The sequence below is a fragment of the Periplaneta americana genome, chromosome 2, assembly GCF_040183065.1.
Source record: "Periplaneta americana isolate PAMFEO1 chromosome 2, P.americana_PAMFEO1_priV1, whole genome shotgun sequence".
Lineage (NCBI taxonomy): Eukaryota > Metazoa > Arthropoda > Insecta > Blattodea > Blattidae > Periplaneta > Periplaneta americana.
Genome location: NC_091118.1, coordinates 9,144,804 through 9,161,307, shown reverse-complemented (window position 1 = coordinate 9,161,307; position 16,504 = coordinate 9,144,804). Strand labels below are relative to the sequence as shown.

Sequence of the window (16,504 nt, the reverse complement as noted above, 5' to 3'; positions counted from 1 at the left end):
GTAGCTGTCAGTTCCATGGGTTAGCAGATAATCACGGAATTTCTAAGATATCAGTGTGTAAAAGTGCCCACAGGGTAGTTGATGTTGTTAAAAGAGTTAAATTCGGGACAAGTTTTTGATCACCAAAATGTTATTTACTATAGCACAGAATTTTTATGCTGCTGATGGAATCGCTAATGTTTGTGAGGTTATGGATGCAACATTAATAAATACTGATGGATCAACACAAAAAATTAACTTGATTTTGTGTTTAGACATCGTAATTATTTTATCAATTGCATATTTGTACGTGGACCAAATCTGTTATTTACTTATTTGACTGAATTTTGTGCTAACTTTGGTCATTCAAGTAATAGACGTATTGGTATACTCGACCAATCACATCACATGAAACTCCATTGTCGCCAATATATAAAAATCTAAATACTTTTAATTTTTCTTAACAATACTTTATATTTTCTGTTGGTGAAATATGAATCAGCAAGCTTAGAATAATCTATTTTAATACAAAATATAAACATATGTATCGATAGTAGTAAAAATACAGCGACTTCAGCTCTGCTCCTTAGCGATTTTTGTAAACTGTCGTTGGCGATATTATGTAACCAATAATGCGTATTTGTAAATTTCTTTAGCTGATTTTGTAAAGTTCGTCAGACTTTACAAACTAATAAAATAGCATTGTGAAACACAATTTACAAGCATTTGTAATCTTTTACTTGTTATTTGTAAATTGTTAATTTGTAATTTGTAAGGATTGTGAAACGGGCCCCAGACCTTGACATCTCTAATCTTGAACGTTGTGTTGCGCTGTTGTGTGAAGGTTACCTTCACCTGACTCCATATCATTTCTGTAGTCATTTAATAAACAATGATAACGAGGCAGTCGCTGCACTCTCATGTTAGGCTATAGCGCAAGAGAATCCACAATATGTTTGTCATATCAATGAGCGACGTTTGCCTCTCGACGTATTTGCAACAGTTCATCTTTTACCATGTTATCATCACACGGAATATTTTTTTGCTTCAATCCAGGCAATAATCTATACTAATAATAAATCTGTAGCCGAAATTTTTCTGGTAATTTTCGATTTTCCAAAAATAATTGGTCCTAACATATATAATTAACCACCCTGAAACCGAAAATCGCATTTTTGAAATTTTTGTTTGTATGTCTGTCTGTATGTTTGTTACCTTTTCACGCGATAATGGCTGAACCGATTTGTATGAAAATTGGAATATAAATTAAGTTCGTTGTAACTTAGATTTTAGGCTATATGGCATTCAAAATACTTTATTTAAAAGGGGGGTTATAAGGGGGCCTGAATTAAATAAATCGAAATACCTCGCTTATTATTGATTTTTGTGAAAAATGTTACATAACAAAAGTTTCTTTAAAAATAATTTCCGATAAGTTTTATTCTTTACAAAATTTTGATAGGACTGATATTTAATGAGATAAATGAGTTTTAAAATTAAAATAACGCCATCTAAGACGGTGCAATGAATTAAGAACAAATGACTTCGTCTATAAGGGGCCTTGGACAACAACAATCGAAACAGGGGCCTTGGACATCAACAATCGAAAGCTATTAAACATAGCCTACAGAGAATGTTTCTGTGTTTATATGAAGTAATATCGGAAGCTAAATTAACCGATTTTATAATTAATTATTACTTCACCATTGGAAAGTGTAGTTTCTCGAGATGGACATAATGCTATAATGTTATTACAGTAACGTCTGAGTAAATCGAGGACAGGTAAGATTAAAATAGCTTCTTATGCACAGAAAATTTGATAGGCTATTTTGTACATTCGTTTTCTATATTTCTTAAAATAATATTTATGTACACTCATTTTAATCTCAGAGAATTAACGAACAACGAGAGTGTATTGATTTAGTATGCAGTAATAGTACGTTAGCTTAGCAATCCATTATTTTATAATTCAAATTTTAACTATGCTCAATTGAATCGTGTTAAAATACATAAAATATATATGCAATAAATGTAATGCAAAAAAAATTGGGTAATGAGCGAAGCAGATTATCTTGCGCTGTTGTAAAAGTTGTTCCCTGGATCAAACGTCTTATTTTAATTATGTAATTACTTTATATTTATTTCTAACGGGTGCAGCGGAGCGCACGGGTACGGCTAGTCATAATAATAATAATAATAATAATAATAATAATAATAATAATAATAATAATAATAATACCACAGTCTACCATATAGTCACGAAGCTTGAGTTTTGAGGATGCTAGAAACAATAGACTGTGCCGGTACTATTTTGCATTGTCTGTAATAAGGCGATATTAGCGATCCTAGTGGTGAGCAACTATCTGATGTTTGCATATTTACTACGTATTGAGCTTCGTGACTGTAATACTAGACTGTGATATTACGCTAAACTAGAGAATTACCACGGTAGCTTTGAACCGTGCCGTTACGTTTACCACTAAATTTAACTAAATACACAATGTCGCCAACATAAGAACATGACGTTGGTGTGTGGCGTCGTTGGAGGGGGAAATTTCTTTTTTTTTTCTCTGTGTCTACCTCCTTCGTTCTCAACATTATTGAGAGATAGCACCACTGTTAGCGACAATGTCTATTTGCGTAAATATTGCGAGTAAATTATGACGAGTGGCTTAGATGAGAGGCTCGCGACAGGAACAGTTTTGCTGTAGCACATGCACGGACCTCTCATGCAGTGGGAGCGTGATCCTTACTTGAATTTATTTTCGCGTGCACATTGCAGATTAAATTATTGAGATCCTTTCTTGCTCCGCTTACAGACCTTGCATATACGAAGGTTAGGTTTGGTTAGTTCAGGTTTTTATTAGCCAAGTCCGCGCATGCGCAGACAGGCAATATGATCCTGTCGCGAGCCGCACGTGATAAATGATATGAGGTCGAGGAATGATAGAAGGTTAGGTTAGGTTAGGTTAGTTTAGTTTAGGGATAGGGAAATGACAGGAGATTTTAACATGAAGTTCATTTACATATTATGTAATATGAATGTTATCATTTTCATGTATTTGACGAAACTTTTTAATTTTAACATAAAATTTGTTTTCATTCGTCCATGTAGTAGTTAAAATTATACAGCTAGTAGACTGGAACAGCTTACCTGCGGCAATCTTTCAGGGTGGTCCTCTCAAAATCAATACATTTAAGGAAAGGTTGAGAAGATTAGACTGAAAATGTAATTGGAGGTGCAGTGTAATTATTTAAGTTGTGTCATTTATTTGAATTGATATATAATTAATTAAGTTGATATGTAATTATTAAGTTGATATGTAAAATAATTAAGTTGATATGTAATTAATTAAGATGATATGTAATTAATTAAGATGATATGTAATTTAGTTCATATGTAAATAAATTAAGGTGATATGTAATTAATTAAGATGATATGTAATTAAGTTGGTATGTAATTAATTAAGGTGATATGTAATTCTTTAAATTGGTAATAGTTGCGTAAAATAGAAGTACTTATAAGTTAGATTTACTTTTGCTTATCGTAGGCGTTATTATAGAATAGTTTTAATTATAGTCCTAGGTTTATTGCATCTACTATTTATAGATTTACGTTTATTTTATTTTATTTCATTTAGGTTTATTTTATTTTATTTCATGTAATTGTAATTATTGTATATTATATATCACTGCCACCGGGTGTATACCCAATTGTAGTGTTAATAAATAAATAAATGCATACATACATACATACTTACATACATACATACATACATACATACATACATACATACATACATACATACATACATACATACATACATACATACATACATACATACATACATAAATATAATATGACAGTTTTTGATTCGTAATATTGATAAACAATAATAGGCCTAAAATGAAAGCGGTGAATAATTTCATGGCACTTAAAATTTGTTTTCGTAAAAGGCTAGGTATTTTCTCTAGGCCAGAAATAAAACAGCAACGCGGTCATAATTACGTACTTAACGCTTTGGCGAACATTAACCGGAAATTTACTTTCCGTCTTTTTAATGATATTCCGTGTAACACACCTTTTTTCCTGTTCATTTCCTTGTGATAACCTATTTTAAGATTTCACTACATCTGCATTTTCTTTTAATGCATTCAAAACACCGCCATTGTACTACATAAAACCTTGCACTTGACTAATGGAGTGAATTATTTAAGAATATAGTCGCGAATTTTACTACCACCATTTCGTTTGTCTTTTGTTTGACACGGCTCGGTACGGCCTGGTGACTAGTGGCCAGCGAGTAGCGTCGACCATCGACATTGCTCTGCCGTGCGTATTATCCAGTTGTTCCGCATGGTTATCACACTATTGGGTTCGTGTTTCGGCAACAATTTGGCGACACAGCAACAGAAGACCCAGCCAGCTCCTTCAGCCATTTTGTTGCATCGCAAGCGACTGAAGTGCTGCCGCCCTCAAATGCGGCATTCATATGCAATAAACTATTTTAAATTGTAATTATTGATCTCAGAGTGATTAGGTACATTTTATAATCATTTCTGTGTTTTGGATATTATTATTTCAATTGCGGAAGAATAACAAGTATATTCAGGGGGCATATTTTTAAGTTAATGAAGGGATCTACTTTTTTTCGCTTTCTTATTTCTTCTACATTGCGCTTCGGTGTCATAACAAATGAAATGCGAGCTGGTCACATGGATTTGTTTTGATATATAACTACAACGTCTTTTGTTTTGACGCTGATCATTTTAAGAGTGGATACGGTATAGGTCGTTTCTTTTATCGTTTATCGTTGCTCCAACGTGTACGTACCTTTAGTCACAACCAAAGATATGAAAAATTGACAAACTTTCAAAGAGTTCCGCTAGTTCTCAATAGGTGGCACCGTTGTTGGGAGCCGTAAAAAGTGTCAGGGAAAATGATTATGTAGATTAAGCATAAATTATTCTTCTAATAGACAATATCAGCGGTTTCCAGCCAAACTCTGTGTTGTTTACAATCAGAGTGGGATGAAAAATTGAATTCTATAATACGGGTATATTTATCTACGATTGGCAACACTGACTATTAACTTTGTATTGTATTGTATTTATTAACATTCCATGGTATTCATACATTGCTTTACAGTTAGAATATGGAACAAGTCAAAAAACTTAATACTATTATAAAGTCTTAATTTATAGTCACAGTTTAGATGAAATATATACAGACGAGATTTACAATATAGTCTACTAGTACAACACAAAGTTTTAGTATAAATTTCATGAAGTGTTATTGAATGTCATGAATTCACCTACAAAATAGAAGGCATGAGAAATTAAGTACTTCTTTAATTTGGCCCTAAATAATCTTATGTTTTGAGTTTCATATTTTATATCCATAGGGAGGCTATTAAAAATTTTTACTGCCATATAACGTAATCCTTTTTGATAGCACGATAGACTTGCCGATGGCGTATGAAAGTCATTTTTTGACGTGTATTTATGCTATGAAATATTGAATTAGTTACAAAGTTTTCACGATTACATACGAGGAAGATTATTAATGAAAAGATATACTGACAAGCCATGGGCATTATTTGTAATTTTTTTTAAATAGCCCTACACGATTCCCTAGATTTGGTACCTACTATTATTCTAATTACTCTTTTTTTGTAATAGAAATATACTGTTACTATCTGTGGAATTTCCTCAGAATATTATTCCAAAACTCATTACCGAGTGGAAGTATGCAAAGTATATTGTTTCTAAAGTATTGATATTTACTATCTTTTGCATAGATCTAATAGCAAAACAAGCTGAATTTAGTTTGGGGGTAATTTCTTTAATATGATTTTTCCAATTTAACATATTATCGAATTTTAAGCTAAGAAATTTGGTTGTTGTTTGTAATAGGGATCTATTGTTAATTATTGCTCTAGAAATTTGCGAGGTTGAATTTGGATAGGATTTAAATTGAATTATGTTAGTTTCGTTACAATTTAATACCAATTTATTGACTGAGAACCAGCCATCTATTCATACAAGTAATAACTAAAGAATCCACAATTCTTTAATTATTATTTCTATGAATAAATGACGAAGATAGTGTCGGCAGTGGTACTTACATAAATATACACGCATTATAGAATTCAATTTTTCATCCCTCTCTACTGATTGTAAAACAACACTGAGTTTGACTGGAAACCGCTGATATTGTCAACTATGCGAATAATCTTAATCTACATCACCATTTTCCCCAACTTTTTTTTTACTTGTCCCAATAATAAGTGTCACCTATTGGAAATTGGCGGAACTATTAAGTACCAGGCAACTTCACGATGATCTCCAAATAGAATATCTTCATGAATGTATACAAAAAATCAGATGTGAACTCTATCACAAGGCAGCACTCAATAACAACAGACTGATAAATTATTTTGGTAGATGTGACATAAACGGAAAATACAAACATGGACGACCAAAACAATTGCTCTCATAAATTCGCTTCAAAGAATGACATCCACAATATTTGTGATATGCTAATCCAGAGCCATCAACCAAGCTGAAACGAATTTATTTTCAGTAGGATGCATTCGTGTCGACTGAATTTATCTACCAAGCAGACACCAAAGATAATGATGTACTATATCACCACAGTCTACTATATACAGTCGCGAAGCTCAATATGTAGTAAAAATGCAAACGTGGGTAGTTGCCCACCACTAGGATCGCTACTATCGCCTCATCATCGCAGATCTCTCTCCTAGCAGCCGACAAAATATGTTACACTTTCGTTGTCGTGTTCTTTTGGAAAAATTAACACCTTGCTTCCATTATTGAAATATTAAATGCATAAAGTTAATTTATTATTTTAATGAAGTATATTAAATTCCACCATAAACTCGAAGATACCTGCAAGAAATAGGTTAATATTATTTTTGTTTGTGCAAAACGAACTGAAATTTACTATAATCGCTTCACTCATTCAAGATTATAGCGAAATCAACTATTAAACCAATAAATATTAATTTTCATTTCCCTTTACAACAATAATAATGGAAATATGAATTAATGGAGTAACTTACGTGTACCGGAACTTGTAGTGTAGGCTTATGTAGTTAACAAAGTGGGATGAGGTTAAGCAATAATAATCACACCAGAATTGGAAATAAAACGTGACCAATAAATTTTATTGTAACAGACTTTTTCTACGTCTCTAGTAAAGTAACAAATAAAAATAACAACAAAATTAACAGCTATAATTAAAAACATATCCTTTGAAAAAAAAAGGCCTAAGCAATAATAATCCCACCAGAATTGAAAATAAAACGTGATCAATAAATTTCATTAAAACGAACTTAATTTTTCTACGTCTACGTAAAATATTATTATTCCAATTATTGTATTTTAACCATTAACATTTTCATTACAACTAATAACGAACATTTCACAAGCATCAATGTGAAATACGCAACGAGCTAGCACTCGATGGAAATACGACACAGTCCAAAGTCGACCGTGGACAGTCTATTGTTTCTAGTTGCTAACCGCTTGGAGCGCTTTACCACGAGATTTGCAAAAAAACACCTCAAGCTTCGCGACTGTATATAGTAGACTGTGATATCACCTAAGAGGGAGGGTTGACAATCAACCGAAACTCTATCCAACAACAAGATAAAAGACCTGTGTGTTATGTCTTTGCCTCTGACTTCTTAGGGTACGTACACGTTGGAGCAACGGTAAACGATAAAAGAAACGACCTAGCGACGCTTTGGTATTATCAAAGAGTGAAGTGTTCATATCGGAGCGACGAGGATGCGGGAAGCGAACATTTTGATTTATCAGTAGAAGATATTCTATGCATCCACTTAATGAAAGAAGATATATAGAAAGTATCAGCTGCTAGGTTCAAGGTTAATGTAACTTAAATACGTACAAAATTGAACCCGTTTCTCATCCCAAAGATAGTATAAATTCGTTGTGTTGTGATTGGTTCTTGTGATCACATAACGTATCACGAATAAATACACAACTGATCAATTTACCAATATCCATGATAATTAATTTCTCCCTCAAGACATCCTTCTTAGTGATACGGACGACTCTTCATAAATTTAACACAGAAAATCATCATATTTTTGTTCACATAATTCACAAAAATGTTTAATTAATTAATTTAAATTAATTAGAGGAGCCTTTAGAGCCAACCTCAGCATGATATTCTGCATTTGATATTCCATCATTTAACAGTGTTCTGTATAGCAAGTTTGCTGGTCGACCAATGTTAAACATAAAAAAATGATAATTAATTTAATATGCCGGAATAATAATAAATCGATTAATATTCGGATATATTGATAACCACCGGTAATTATACAGATTAATATTATCTTAATCAGAGATCATATGAACGACAAGAGCGAAGAAAATGGAACTTCTCTTTTTCGTCGCTTTTATGGTGTATCTTCGCTTTTATCGTTACTCCAATATGCACACCTCAATGACAATGCATGCTTCAATTCTCCCTGATGTAGCATCGCTGCTTCTTTTATCGTTTATCGTCGCTCCAACTTGTACGTACGATCAGAAAATCGTAGATCAGATATCTTTGAATGCCAGTGTACACCCCTGAGTGCGTTCAGGCGATGGGGCAGGTTAATTTCTGTATACGTGGACGGGATCGGATGTAGAAGACTGGATGTCTGAATTGGGTCGACTTCAGACTTAATATTTTGTTGTGATTATTTGTATGTGTGTGAGCTTCAGAAGGCAGAAATATATACAGCTGCATCTGAAATAATTTTCAACAAAAAATTCAGATATTTAAAGCACATCATCACCCTTTATTATATGAAATGTATGTTAGTTCCCCCAAAAAGCGGTATTACGTAACTTCCGTCTGCAATGCCATTGGCTGAATCGAAAAGCTTGCCGTCAGTACGTGGCGCAGAGCGCTGGACTCCATTTAGTCCACCGTGTTCCGAAGAGCAGAGTGGTGGGTCCGGGTTCGATAAGGTAACTGTTGAGCTTCCAACTTCTACCTGGAAGTAGAAGCTAATTTGCAATGACATAAATAGGATATGGTTTCATGTAACTTTGAATTGAGTAAGCGTTTCTCTATTGCAGTATTTTCTCTGAAATTCTTTAAAGTCTTGCTAGTGAAGTACTACGCTTTACAAATACTTTAACACAACTAAGATATTAGAGACATACGCGAAGTGAAGAAACTATTTCAAATAAAACGTCTGCCTTCACTGAAATTACTTACTGGAGAAGAATATGTGCTTTTGTTCTACAAAACCCCTGGACTCCGACTATTCTGAAAACTCTTTTCTACATTCAATATTTCAACCGTAGGCTCCATTTTGGTTAAGCGACATTTTCTCCAGCTGTGCAAGTTGTCTTATATTTCGACTAATAGCAAATCGACACGTTTAAATTCTGTAGAAGAAGATTCTACACGATTGCTTTGCATTTCATACTTTTCGGTAAATATCTTAGTCACGTTTGCTCGTTAATACGACACATGGAAAGAGCAAGAAGTTAATCTTAAGTGTCTCTTTGCACTTAGAAATTTTATCGTGATTCTTAAATGGTTAAAAATGGCCGCCATTTTGTATCAATGGCAGAAGTTGAGTAAAATAATCGAAAAAAAAAAATGTATGTAGCGTGTAGAAACTAATTTGGTGAAAGTATTTAGAGTGTTCGCTATTTTGTGTTCGATAAAATTAACCGTAGTATTTGAAGGTTTAGTAAGTTGCAAGAAAACTGGTGAAGGAGCGATTATAGCATACTGAACTTCTGCCATTAAGAAAATTTCGCTCACACTTTTTTAGTCAAAATTAGGTTTATTTGTAATTTTTTCTTTGTTGATTGATATACATAAAATTAAATGGTAACGAATTAATATTCTTTTGGATAGTTTAAGATTAAAAAAAATACATTCACTCAGGATTATGAATTTGAAATTAAATTAAAAAAATACGAATGTTTCACTTTCTTTTACGTTCAGTTTCCAGGCTGAAAAGCACTGTCCCACTTGAAGTACGAGAATTGAAGAAAGATTGAATTTTATTAGTTTGCAGAGTATATGTACGTGAACGACCACAAATATTATAAGAAAATTCAGGTCTAAATTTCTAAAATTTTATAAGAAAATGAACTCACAATTGGACAAAAATTACAAGGTATCACATCGAGACTTATCAGAACTTAAATATTTGATAAAACTGTAAAACAAGGTTACTAATATTTTTCAAACCAGTTTTATCAAAGTACGAAAAAAAAAAAACTAAACAGTTCTGCAGTTACGTCCTTTGGTAAACATAACATCGTTATGGTCTCTCTGACATCTTTAATATTTTTCCTGCATGTAATAAACACTTATTTCTGAAAAGTAGACTACTCTCAGACATGTAGAGTTGTTTATTTTAATACAATCAATTTATTTGTCCTATATATTAAAATTTACATAATGTTTTGTGACCTAATTTTTCTATTTTCAGAGAAATGGGCATTATTGTAGTCTACCTTTTGTATAAATGCATGTTAAATCAGTATACAAAATTTCAGAATTCTATCTCTAATGGTTGTGGAGTTACGAAATAATTTGTGAAAATTTTCAAATGTTGGAAAATTTAATTTAAAGTAAAAAGTGAATTCTAAAAAATATTATTAGTAACCTTTTTTATACTTTTATCAGATATTTAAGTTCTAATAAGTCTTGTTGTGGTACCTTGTAATTTTTGTCCAGCTGTGAGTTCATTTCCTTATAAAATTTTAGAAATTTAGACCCTGCATTTTCTGATATTTGTGGTCGTTCAAGTACATATATCCTTAAGTATTGCTTCGTTGAGATTCTGCAGAAAATGTTATTATCGCAAAAAATTTGTTACAAGGACGTATTTGACTACTCTTGTAGTATTTGACGTCTTTAAATTCCTCCCGTCCCCGTGCGTGAGGTGATAGCCAGCTGTAACGAAGACGCTTGGTAACTCGTGTAGACGTTTTCTCTTCAATTATCGTATGAGGAAGCAAATTATAGAATCGTATAATAAAATGAATTAGAATGTTATGACCACGTCTTTGGAATACAGGTTGTCTGATACGGCCCGCCAACGTATTGTAATATAACGAAACGTAAGGGACATCATACTTGAATGAAGAATTTATGAAACATTTGTATGCCAGTTTCCTGACGTCGGCTTGTCTTGCAATTAAAAAATACAGTATGGACCCTCAACCCCAAATCTCTTGTGCGGTTTCGTAGGCACTTCGACAGCAGGAATGTTTTACCTTCTCTTAACTTAAACTCTTCCGGGAACTTGGTTTTGAGCTTTCCGTCGCCTCATGAGGCCGACAACTTTCGAGACGTTGAGAATTGTTCTGCGCCATTTTATTTTCCAAAATGGACGGTTTGTAGGTGTCATATGCATATTTATAAGTAACTTAATTCAGTAGGGTGCCCTGTAGTGGAAGTGGTGTTGTATCTATGTTAAAGCGACGTAATATTGCCTATATACTCGTAAATTTCACTTTGAGATCGTTTAATTCTCTTTCAAAATATGAGAATTTCTGCATGGGTTAGAATCTATCCGCAATCCAGGACTTCTGTGAACATGAGCAGAATGACCGAAATTAATCGGTTGTAATTCGTAGATAGGTTCTCGCTAGATGATGAATCACACGATTAAAATTACAACGTGTTCATAATTCTTGTGTTCGCTTCGTCTGCGATGTCCGTCGCGCTGACCACATTACCCCATCCTTCCAAACTCTAAACTGGCTACGGCTTAACGAACGTAGAAATTTTCATCCTCTTGTTCTCCTTTTCCAAGTCCTTCACACCTCTACACCTACCTACCTTGCCTCCCGTTTCAGTTACCTGTCATCATATCATAATCTCTTCACACGCACGCGAAATAGCCGCATACTAGCCATACCAACACATAAGACATCATCGTATTCATCATCATACACAATCTCGCTCTCGCACTTGTGGAATACCCTACCCAGTGACATCAGAGACTGTCGGAATTTAGTAGCGTTCAAAAGCAAGCTTATTAAGCATTTTCTTACTGCGTAGAGTAGGTTTAATTTTTCACTTATTTAATAATAAAAAAAATGTTTCTCTCTTTTTAACTTTTGTCGATCTGGTTGGCGAGTTGGTATAGCGCTGGCCTTCTATGCCCAAGGTTGCGGGTTCGATCCCGAGCCAGGTCGATGCGACAGGCTCATGTCATTAGATTTACTGACGTAAAAGAACTCCTGCGGGACAAAATTCCGGCACATCCGGCGACGCTGATATTACCTCTGCAGTTGCGAGCGTCGTTAAATAAAACATAACATTTCTTAACTTTTACAATAAACTGTCTAGCTTTTATTAATCAGTTAATTTTTTAGTACTTTGATTTTTATTGTAATTCTAAATTTAATATTAATTGTAATTATAATTGTATTCGTTATATTGTAGTTGTAATCCCCTCATAGAGGGGAAGAGAAGGCCTGATGGCCTTATCTCTACCAGGTTAAATAAATAAATAAATTAATTAATTAATTAAAGGTGGGTTAAATTCTAGTTTCACATTTTAGGAATATTCCCTATGGAACTAAAAACCACGGGCGAACGGAGGAATAAGATGCATTAAAACGTAATTATTGAGAAAGAATAGCTAGGTTGAAACAAAATTCTCATGTCCTACAGATAGTATCCAAGAAAGAGTCGCTGTTTTCCCGATCAATAGGCCTAAGTTGGATGACGTTATAGGCCTATAGACGTCACGTATGTCTGAAATTATATTCCTTGTACGAAAAGCTGTTTTAATAAAAATGTGACAATTTAAACTTACCTCAATATGGTTAATAGGATACTAAAGGGAGTAATGTCGTGAATCGATTTAATATACAAACAGTAAAACAATTGATAGTGCAGAAGTGTAGTAACGTCGTCATTCGGATGTTTATCATATTAGTTCCTTGTGCAATATTAAATTAATTGTCGCTCTGTCATATTAACTGTAGTAAGGTTAATAGCAAAGTAATGAATTCAGTTCTATTGTGTAATAATGAAGTATATTTAATACTTTCGGCGTATTCATTGTTAATATGCTAAGTAAAATTTTTAAACGTTTGTACTTCAACGAATTCATAGCGTAATGGCTATGATAGTGGTTCACTATACGGAAGGTCCTAGAATCGAATCCCGGCGTATTTAAACGTAAATCAGGTATTCAGGGAAAGAAAAGTTATGGTAGCGAGGGTGTCAGGGGTGGTAGCTTGCGATGAAATTCATATTTTGCGGTATTGCCATCGTGCATGACGTCAAATATCGCGTCATCGATCTTCTATTGGTCTGGAAAACAGCGACTGATTCTTGGATTTTACCGTACTACATAAAGTAACGTTTTTGTCCATAGCTTGTGGGCCTAGGCCTACTTCACGTAATTTCCGTCTACAAGGCTCTGGCTGATCTACATCGCTTGCCATTACAGCTGGTATCAGTCCAACTTACCCAGTGGAGCAGAGCGTGAGGTCCGGAGTTCAGTAAGGTAAGTAACCTGAAATTTCTTCAAAAATTGAACATATGAATGTACCAATAAATTATAAATCTCAAAAAGACTGTTGTCCTTAGAATAAAATATGAAGTTACAATTTATATTTTTGTGAAGATAGAAGAAATCAGATTTAAAAACTGGGGGCCATATTTATAGACATTCTTAGCGCGGGCTTCCGGTGGATGATCAGCGAACTAACGTTTTTCGTATTCATAAACCAGTGTTAGCGATATGATATGAATCCTGTATAAGTAATCACTCGATAGCCGGGGCTAGTTTAACACGCTCGTAGCGCGGGCTAGCGAAATGTCTATGAATAGCACCCTAGGATTCTAAGAATTGTTCGGTGAATTATAAGCTAGCCTATACCATTTCGGTCCACACCTGTGGAGTAACGGTTAGAGTGTCTGACCACGAAACCAGGTGGCCCGGGTTCGAATCCCGGTCAGGAAAAGTTACCTGGTTGAGGTTTTTCCGGGGTTTTCCCGGAACCCAAAATGAGCAAATGCTGGGTAGCTATTGGTGTTGGACCACGGGCTTACAGAGGTGTGAAAATTATTAGAATAATCTTAATTTTAAAGGTTTTTTAATAGTTCCTTCACAAATATTCATTGAATTGATGAATATTGGTATATAATATTACTATATTGATGTAGGATATATTTACTACTAACAATGCCGGAAAGCATTGTTGTACATTGGCATTTTTCTTATTTTACAATTGTTATGGGAATTCAGAAATTATTATATTATGTTGGCGGAATTGGAAACATCAAAAATTAATTAAGAAATGCTTTAAACAAATTGTTCTTTGCGTTTACATTGTTGTGAAGGTTCAAATGAACGTATACATCTGTTTTGTGCATATAATTTTTTATGTTTCCAATTCCGCCAACATAATATAATAATTTCTGAATTCCCATAACAATTGTAAAATAAGAAAAATACCAATGTACAACAGTGCTTTCCGGCATTGTTAGTAGTAAATATATCCTACATCAGTATAGTAATATATACCAATATTCATCAATTCAATTAATATTTGTGAAGGAACTATTAAAAAACCTTCAAAATTAAGATTATTCTAATAATTTTCACACCTCTGTATTTTACCTTCATTCCATTCAGACGCTAAATAACTTGATGGTGATACAGCGTCGTAAAATAACGCACTAAAATACACAATTTTGTAGCAAGGTTAAAATCAATGGGAATTTTTTACTGTGGAAAATGAGAGCACCATTAGAAACAGGATGTGCAGACTACAATCCCTGCCTCTAGTTCCAAATTGTGTCCTTCGCTATACAGCATAACATCGAATAACAGATCGGTTTCTACACCATTATTACAAAACGTCCGCGCTATATAGTCGATTTTCGGCGCTACAAACGTACGGATGGAATATCACTACGTGAACAGTAGGCCTATTGCAAAAAATTCAACTCCTTGCATAGAAGTTATGCCCTGCTGACCATCTCTGAAGTCGAAGCTGTCCCAGCCTACACAAATAATCCGTCATCAAACTCCCTCCAGTCTTGCCACATATCTCGGTGTATTACTATGATAGATAATGCTTAAATATTCCTATTCCGTATTATGTAATGGTCTTTGATTTCCAGTTTTTGTGTTTTTGTATTGCAGCTACATTTATAATAATAATAATAATAATAATAATAATAATAATAATAATAATAATAATAATAATAATAATAATAACAACAATAATAATAATAATGGTTTATTTTAACTGGTAGAGTTAAGGCCATTCGGCCTTTTCTTCCACTCAACCAGTATGATAGAAAATTACTACATTGCTATGAATATAACATAATTAATACAATACAATACAATTCAAATCGATACAATACTACAATACAAGACAATACATAATTAATATAATACAATGACAATTCTTTTCATCTTCACAACACCAATAAAATAATTATGAAATAATAATAATAATAACAATAATAATAATAATAGTCATACCTAAATTAAATTAAATTATTAAACTCGATCACAATTATAACTTCAATTTGACTGCTCCCGTAAGAAATCGTTTAGCCTTTTCTTGAAAGTGGTTATTGTCTGGCAGCCCCTAATCTTCTGAGGTAGAGAATTCCATTCACGGGGAACTGAGACAGTAAAAGAGGATGAATAGTGGGATGTTCTATGGGCAGAAATTGCTAGGATTTGGCTCTCCTATGGCCTGGTGTTTAGATTGTGATTGGAGGATAAGTAGTTAAACCGGGAACGAAGATAATTTGGAGTAGATGTCTATTAGGAAAAAGCCTCAGAGGATGTTTCTCAGCTAGCTGACGTACAGTCGGCAGCAATGTATAATAATAATAATAATAATAATAATAATAATAATAATAATAATAATAATGATATTTTTTTTTAGCTGGCAGAGTTAAGGCCGTAAGGCCTTCTCTTCCACTCAACCAGCAAAAAGTATACATATACATTGGTATAGCTGAAGTTACCATTCGGTAATTTTTCTTGTTCACTAGTCCAATGAACATAGAGATGAGGTGAGAGGGACTGGTCTTAATTGACTCTCATAACGAATCTCCAAACGTGAAGTCTGAAATGATGTAAACGTGTAGAGAGTAAATTTGCAAGCACATTAAATGAAACCATTTAATATTAGCTATCTAGGCTCTCGCTTAAATTGAAGAACATGAATCTACATCTGTGTGAAGGATTACTATCGATAACGAACATAATTAGGAAGGACAGCGCTGCATTATTTTATTAAGACTTTTGTTGCTATGCTGTAAAATACTTTTCATAATAGTCTTGATTAACTGTCATTTGTGGCTGCAGTATTAATATATTATCCTTGAAGCAATATCATTCAAAGAAAACAAAATTTAACTTCAAATCTTAATAATTAATTATTCCTGTTTTTAAATAAGCTTTTGAAAATCCATTGTTATATTAGTATGTGAGATGTATGTATTAAC

General features: G+C 33.4%; 1 long non-coding RNA gene across 1 annotated transcript in view; it reads left to right on the top strand.

The window, feature by feature from the left end:
* LOC138712680 (uncharacterized) overlaps positions 1–13,558 on the top strand; it is a 253,862-nt gene extending 240,304 nt beyond the window's left edge. The window contains exon 3 of the long non-coding RNA XR_011335769.1: positions 13,398–13,558. This is a non-coding gene — a long non-coding RNA (uncharacterized lncRNA). The remainder of the gene's footprint in view (positions 1–13,397) is intronic.
* Positions 13,559–16,504: the final 2,946 nt, after the last annotated feature.